Here is a 6,555-nt window from a genome sequence, read left to right as displayed (position 1 = left end):
TAGTCCTCACTCTCTATAACACTTCCTCCTTTGTAAATCTCACTTTTAAGGGTAAATTACACTTTCATACCTCAGGTTTGAGGTCTATTTCAAGTCCTTACAATATCTTTAAAATGTTTCACTTTCATACCTTAAGTACTATTTTATTTCAAAATAATACATCCGTTACATTTTCCATCCATTGATATGTTAAATGCTGACGTGGTTGCCAAATGTCTACCACGTGGCAAATAAAATAATTTTTTAATTTTTTTTTTAAAAACCTGAATTTTCTCAACAAAAAAAAAAAAATTTGAAACCCACAACTGCAACCAGTGATCAGAAGGAGGAAAAGAAAGAGAAGAAGAAGGAAAAGAAAAAAAAAATAAAAAATTTGTCCCCCCCCCCCCCCCAGCGACTAGAAGAAGAAGAAAAAGAAAGAAGAAGAACCCCCCCCCACGGCGACCCTCCCACCCTCCCGGCGACCCTCCTCCCGTCCCCTCCCCCCTGCCCAGCGACCCTCCCCCCACCCTCCCTCTTCTTCTTCTTCTTCTTCTTCTTCTTCTTCTTCCTCCTCCTCATCCTCCTCCTCCTCCTCCTCCTCTTCTTCTTCTTGTAGATGTGGGTTTCTATTTTTTTTATTTTTTATTTTATTTTCTTCCTCCTCCTCCTCCTTCTTCTTCTGGGTCATTGGGGGGAGGAGGGACTTTTTTTTCTTTTTCTTTCTTCCTGCCTCTTCTTATTCTTCTTGCAAATGTGGGTTTCAATTTTTTTTTTGTTGAGAAAATTCAGGTTTTAAAAAAAAATTAAAAAAATTATTTTATTTGCCACATGGCAGACATTTGGCAGCCACGTGGCACATACGTGGCAGCCATGTCAACATTTAACAGATCAATGGATGGAAAATGTAATAGATGTATTATTTTGAAATAAAATAGTACTTAAGGTATGAAAGTGAAATGTTTTAAAGATGTTATAAAGAATTGAAATAGATCCCAAACCTGAGATATGAAAGTATAATTTACCCCACTTTTAATCATTTTGTGCACCCAAACATTCTTTTTAGAGGCAATAATGCAATGAAATTTTCTTCGCTTTGACTATCTGAAAACATATAGCATGCTTTGATCAGCTTTGTATTTTCTAGGGTGGTTCCTTAAGACAATTGCCTCTTTTTAATTTATTCAACAACTATCATTTATGAGATGAGTCAATATTAATTATAGTAGAATACCCTATTTTAATGGCAAAGCTGATATCACCATGATGACGCCATGTCAAGTGTTTATGTTAAAAATGAAGAATACGCAATTAAATATGATTTTTTCCCTCTAATAATGTCCATCGACGTCATTCCATTTCATTGTTTGTTATTTGTTGATCCTAATATCATCTTGGTCATTTCCTATATTGATCTATATAGGTCAACAACAAATGATTTGGCACTACATGGAATGAAGTCTTTAGAATTCTTTTTTCTTAAAGAAAACTCGATATTTTATTGAAAACAAATGCACCACATCAGATCCTGGCTGAGGAGGTCCTGAATGAGATTAGGAAGGTCCTCTAACCATACAAATTCATTGCCAATTGAAATGGCAAACTTAGCTAATCTATGGGCATCCCTATTACATGTTCTTAGCAAGTGCACAAACTAGACTGAGGAAAGCAACTCCGCCACTTGCCTGACATCCTCCACTAGCAGACCAAACTTGGACAAATTCCGAGAGTAGTTATTGATAGTAGCAATAGCGAGAGTGGAATCACTCTCCACAATAACCCGTCGAACCTGTAACCTCTCTGCCAACCGAAGGCCCTCCAAAACTGCCTTAAACTTCACATGAAGAGCAAACCCAATACCCTCCTTCCTCCAAGCTGCCGCTGCTAAAAACGTCCCCATCCCATCCTTCAATACAGCTCCTACTCCCCCAGAAAAATGCTCCAACCGTGTGGCCCCATCAATATTGATTTTGACCCATCCATCAGAGGGGGTTAACCATTTGAGTCGATGAACTGGCCTGGAGACCCTCTGCACTTCATGGGATACCAAAAATGTCTGATACCAGCACACCACCTTATGCACTACCTCTATAGGTTGTCCACGTTGCCCATCCCATATTAGGGAGTTACGAGCCTGCCACAAACCCCAAAGAACCATGCAAACAAGATCAAACTTACTTTTTGATTCTCAACTACTGAAATGAGCCACTTTCGCATCAACGCTCCCGGTTTCGGTAATATACAAGCCCTCAACAAAGACCCTAACCACACAGCCTTCTCAAACACACACTTCTGGAACACATGCCCATCCGTTTCGAGATGACCTGAACGAGCCCCACACTCCATATCAAGGTACACCCCTTCCTAGCAAGATTAAATTTAATCGGAATAATGTCCTGACTAAGTTTCCACGTAAAAATTTTCACCTTAGGAGGAATCTTAGCCTTCTATATGGACTTCTAGAGAGATGAAACAACATTGCTCCCTTCCGACGTAGACCCACCCGCCATGTGAGATTGCACTAACTCCCTAGCCACCAGATAGTCACTGCTAACAGTATATTCACCCTGAGCATTATAATGCCACACTAACCGATTCGGCGGTAAGTGAAAACTATCGGCATAGTACTAATCAAACTCACATCCTCACTCACATCCTCATTCAAAAACAAATCATGTAACTCATCCAATTTCCACGAGCAAGAATCCGTATCAATTAGCTCATGGACACACACATCCACCTGATCAGTAGCAGTAATAGACAAGACTTTGAAAGAGTGAGGTCTTAGTAGCCATCTATCCTTCCACACCTTAATAGACGCACCATTCCCAACAACCCATATGGAACCACGGACCAACACCTTCCGAGCCTTTAAAATACTAGACCAGCAATACGAATAGCTCTTCGGAATAGGTGCCTCCCAAAAAGAAATTGTGGGAAAATAATGAGCCTTGAAAAGTTGAGCCACCAAAGAACCAGGTTGCTGGAAAATACGCCACCTCTGCTTAGCCAAAACTGCTAGATTAAATGCAAATAAGTCCCGAAAGCCTATTCCCCCCTCCTTCAGTTTGCAAAGCTTTTCCCAAGACCACCAATGTATCTTCCTCCCATTTGAATCACTACCCAACCAAAACCGAGCCATCAACTTATGAAGATCATCACAAAAGGTCTTGGGAAGCAAGAAACAATTCATAGCATATGCCGGAAGAGCCTGAGCAACCACTTTAATAAGAAGCTCACGCCCCGCACTACTCAAACATTTTTCTCTCCAACCCACATAGCCTATTCAGGACTCGTTCCTTAATGTAGGAAAATGTTTGTTTCTTATTTTTTCCCCACAAAGGTGGGCCGCCCCAAGTAGCGTTCATGCTGCTCCACCACTTGAACACCAAGAAACCCAGCTATAGAAGCTTGCTCCCTCGACCCAACATTTGCACTGAAAGCAACACTACTCTTTGAAAAATTTACCGTCTGCCCCGACGCTTAAGAGTATACATCCAATATATGTTGAATAACCACACAATCATCAAGACTCGTTTTCCTGAATAAAAAGCTATCATCAGCAAAGAGTAAGTGATGAATATTTGGAGCACCCTCAAAAATACGAATTCCACTAAGAGCCCCACACTGTAGAGGTGGGTTCGATTCTGATCGGTTTGGTTTTTTGCCAAAATCGATAACTGAACTGAAGTTATTGTTCGGCTCGGTTTGGTTTTTTTTTTTGTTTGGTTTAATTTTCGTTTTGGTTTTTCGGGTTCGGTTTCAATTCGGCTCCGATTTTTCACTGTTTTTTTATATTTTAATCCTTAAATTGATATGTGGGCAATTCTTCTTACATACTCAATTTAATTTGGAAGAACACCAGCAACAACCTGCTATTGTCCCCTTTCCTTTGTTTTTGCTGTGGAAAAAATTATAGAAAAAGATAAAAAGATATAAATCAATTATTTTTACCTTCACAGCCAAGGCTGCAAGTGCACAACAAACCAACAACAAAAATATTGAAAGCTAAGACCAAAATGAAAAAAAATTAATTAAAAAACTCCATAAGAAGAATTCTTAACTAGTACAAAGAATAAAAAAAGCCAGGTACAATAAATTTAATAAATAAAAACCAAATTTCACTCTAATTAGAGGCATTGGAGGATGGAGGTGGAGGGCTAGTGTGCTCACTTTTGCATACAATTATCTGCAAATACAAAACCAAAGCTATAGAGAATTCTTTTTTGTCCAACTCCTATCTTATTTCAACAAACCCATCAGAAAAAAGTCACACCAATTCACAAACCCATCACAAAATTCATTCAGAAACTTACAAAGATACAAATCTCAGAGAAATTTATAAAATTCATTCACATCATCACATAGATCTTGGGTTCAAATTTCAAACAAAATATCTCTTACCCCTCTGAAAGTTGGACTCAGAAGAGTTGTTGTGACTGCCGGCGAGTATGGATTCTTGGCAACCCCGGAAGATTCTTAGTAGAGAGAGAGTGAGAGAGATCAGAAAACGCAACAGAGGATTTACGGGGCAGATAGAAAGACATGCATTGTCGTGGATGAGGGAGAGAGGAAAGATCCGGCTGGGGACAAAAAAAGAAAAAAAGAAGAGGGAAGAGGGAGTGAATAATGGAGATGGAGGAAGGGGAAAGGAAAAAGAAAGAACATGGAGAGAAGTGGTGTAGTAGCCGGGGTGAAAGAAAGAACAAAGTGAGAGAAGATATGTTACGATTTAGTTGTTAAAAGGCTTTTTTTAATAATATATGGGCTTATAAGTTTGGGAACACTGGGCTTAGAAATTAGGTTTTGAAGATAATACTCAAAACAGATTAAATAATAAAATAAAAAAAATATTAATTTAATATAATTATTTGGTTTGGTTCGATTTTTTCGTTCAGTTTGGTTTTTTGGGTTTTGGTTTGATGTTCGATTCGATTTTTTTGATTTTCGGTTTTTTGAACCCACCCCTACCACACTCCTTTTTGGCAATGAGAGCCGAAAGACCCTCCACATATAGTAGGAAAAGATACGGTGAGATTGGATCCTTTTGTCGGAGACCACGGGATGGCACAACATACCCTTTAGGCTCCCTATTAATTAGGAAAGAATAGGAAACCAATGACACACAAACCATAATCACTCTGAACCATTCCCTAGCAAAACCCAACCTAACCATCACAGTTTCCAGGAATTTCCATTCAACACGGTTGTATGCTTTGCTAAGGTCGAATTTCAAAGCCAAATACCCGTCTCGACCACATCGCTTATTATGGAGAAAATGACCAATCTCTGTAGCCACTAATGAATTATCAGAGATCAATCTACCCAGGACAAATGCATTCTGATGTGGAGAGATAATAGTAGACAAAATCCCTTTGAACCGATTAGCTAATACTTTCGCCCTAATCTTATACACAACATTGCATAAACTAATTGGCCTTAGTTGGATCATATCATGGGGTTCGGCAACTTTTGGAATAAGTACGACATGCGTAAAGCAAGCTTCACGCAACAATTGGCCCGACATCAAGAAAGACCGAACAGCCTCCATCACATCTGCCCCCACAATATGCCAAAATTTGTGATAGAAAAGTGAAGACATCTTGTCCAGTCCCGGAGACTTGGAGTTGGAAGGATGCATTTGAAATAGAGCCACCTTAATTTCCTCTTCCATATAAGGTTTCAATAACTTCGCATTCATCTTCCGAGTGACTTTTGGAACCACCACTTTTGTCACTTCTCTCATGGCATTCGGCAATTCATTGGTCATTGTTTATACTGTGTGAAAAGACTAGAATTCAACAAAGGATGGGGTAGACTTGGTGGCAGTGTGAAGTTACAACTTATGAACGATGTGGGCACCTGAATCAATCTGTTATCTTGACGTGTGAGTAACGGGTTGATCTAACTATTGTACTTTATGTGCAAGTGGAAGTGAACTCTCCTCTAATTTAATGAAAATATCAATATGCAAATTTATGAAAATATCAATAGAAATATCAATTGCTTTCAATGAAAATGATGAAAATTTGCTTACAAAATTAGAAATTTAAGATGAAACTTTAGGGAATGTTAGATCAAACCATAGTATATTTATTAATAAAATAGTGTTTAAATACTATGTAATGGAAAATTCGGTTAATGCAAGTATAAAAGGAAAACATCTCATTAGAATGGATAAATTATGCATAACTGTTGTAATTAATATTTCACGTCCTGTGATTGTGTAAATCCTATATTGGTTTGATTTAGGATTACTCTTTATTCTAGTGATTCTTTCCTATTAGGATTTATATTACTTTGAGAGATATTTTCTCTCTTCATATGGTTTACTATAAATAAAGGCACTGACATATATATAGGGGAATAACTTCCTACAATTTCTCTAACCCTTATTCTCTCTCCTTGCCGCACCTCTCTCTCACTTCAGTAAATTGGCCACAATGCGTTCTCAAGTACGCTCTTGAGGTTGTACTAAGGAATCTGTTTTTTCAACCTTGATTGCATAAAATATTCACCATGATGTATGAACCTAACTTTTACACGTTCTGAATTATAGATTTTGCTTAAATTGTG

General features: G+C 38.3%; 1 long non-coding RNA gene across 1 annotated transcript; it reads right to left on the bottom strand.

Moving 5' to 3' along the window:
* Nucleotides 1-1,448: 1,448 nt before the first annotated feature.
* Nucleotides 1,449-4,736, bottom strand: LOC126632888 (uncharacterized). The gene is made up of 2 exons (XR_007626858.1): nt 4,384-4,736; nt 1,449-3,520 (listed from the first exon to the last, which is right to left on the bottom strand). It is a non-coding gene; the product is annotated as an uncharacterized LOC126632888 (long non-coding RNA).
* Between the last annotated feature and the right edge of the window lie 1,819 nt (nt 4,737-6,555).

Source organism: Malus sylvestris, chromosome 8 (genome assembly GCF_916048215.2).
Source record: "Malus sylvestris chromosome 8, drMalSylv7.2, whole genome shotgun sequence".
Lineage (NCBI taxonomy): Eukaryota > Viridiplantae > Streptophyta > Magnoliopsida > Rosales > Rosaceae > Malus > Malus sylvestris.
Note: the sequence above shows the minus strand (reverse complement) of the source record. Positions and strands in the feature narration are given on the sequence as shown.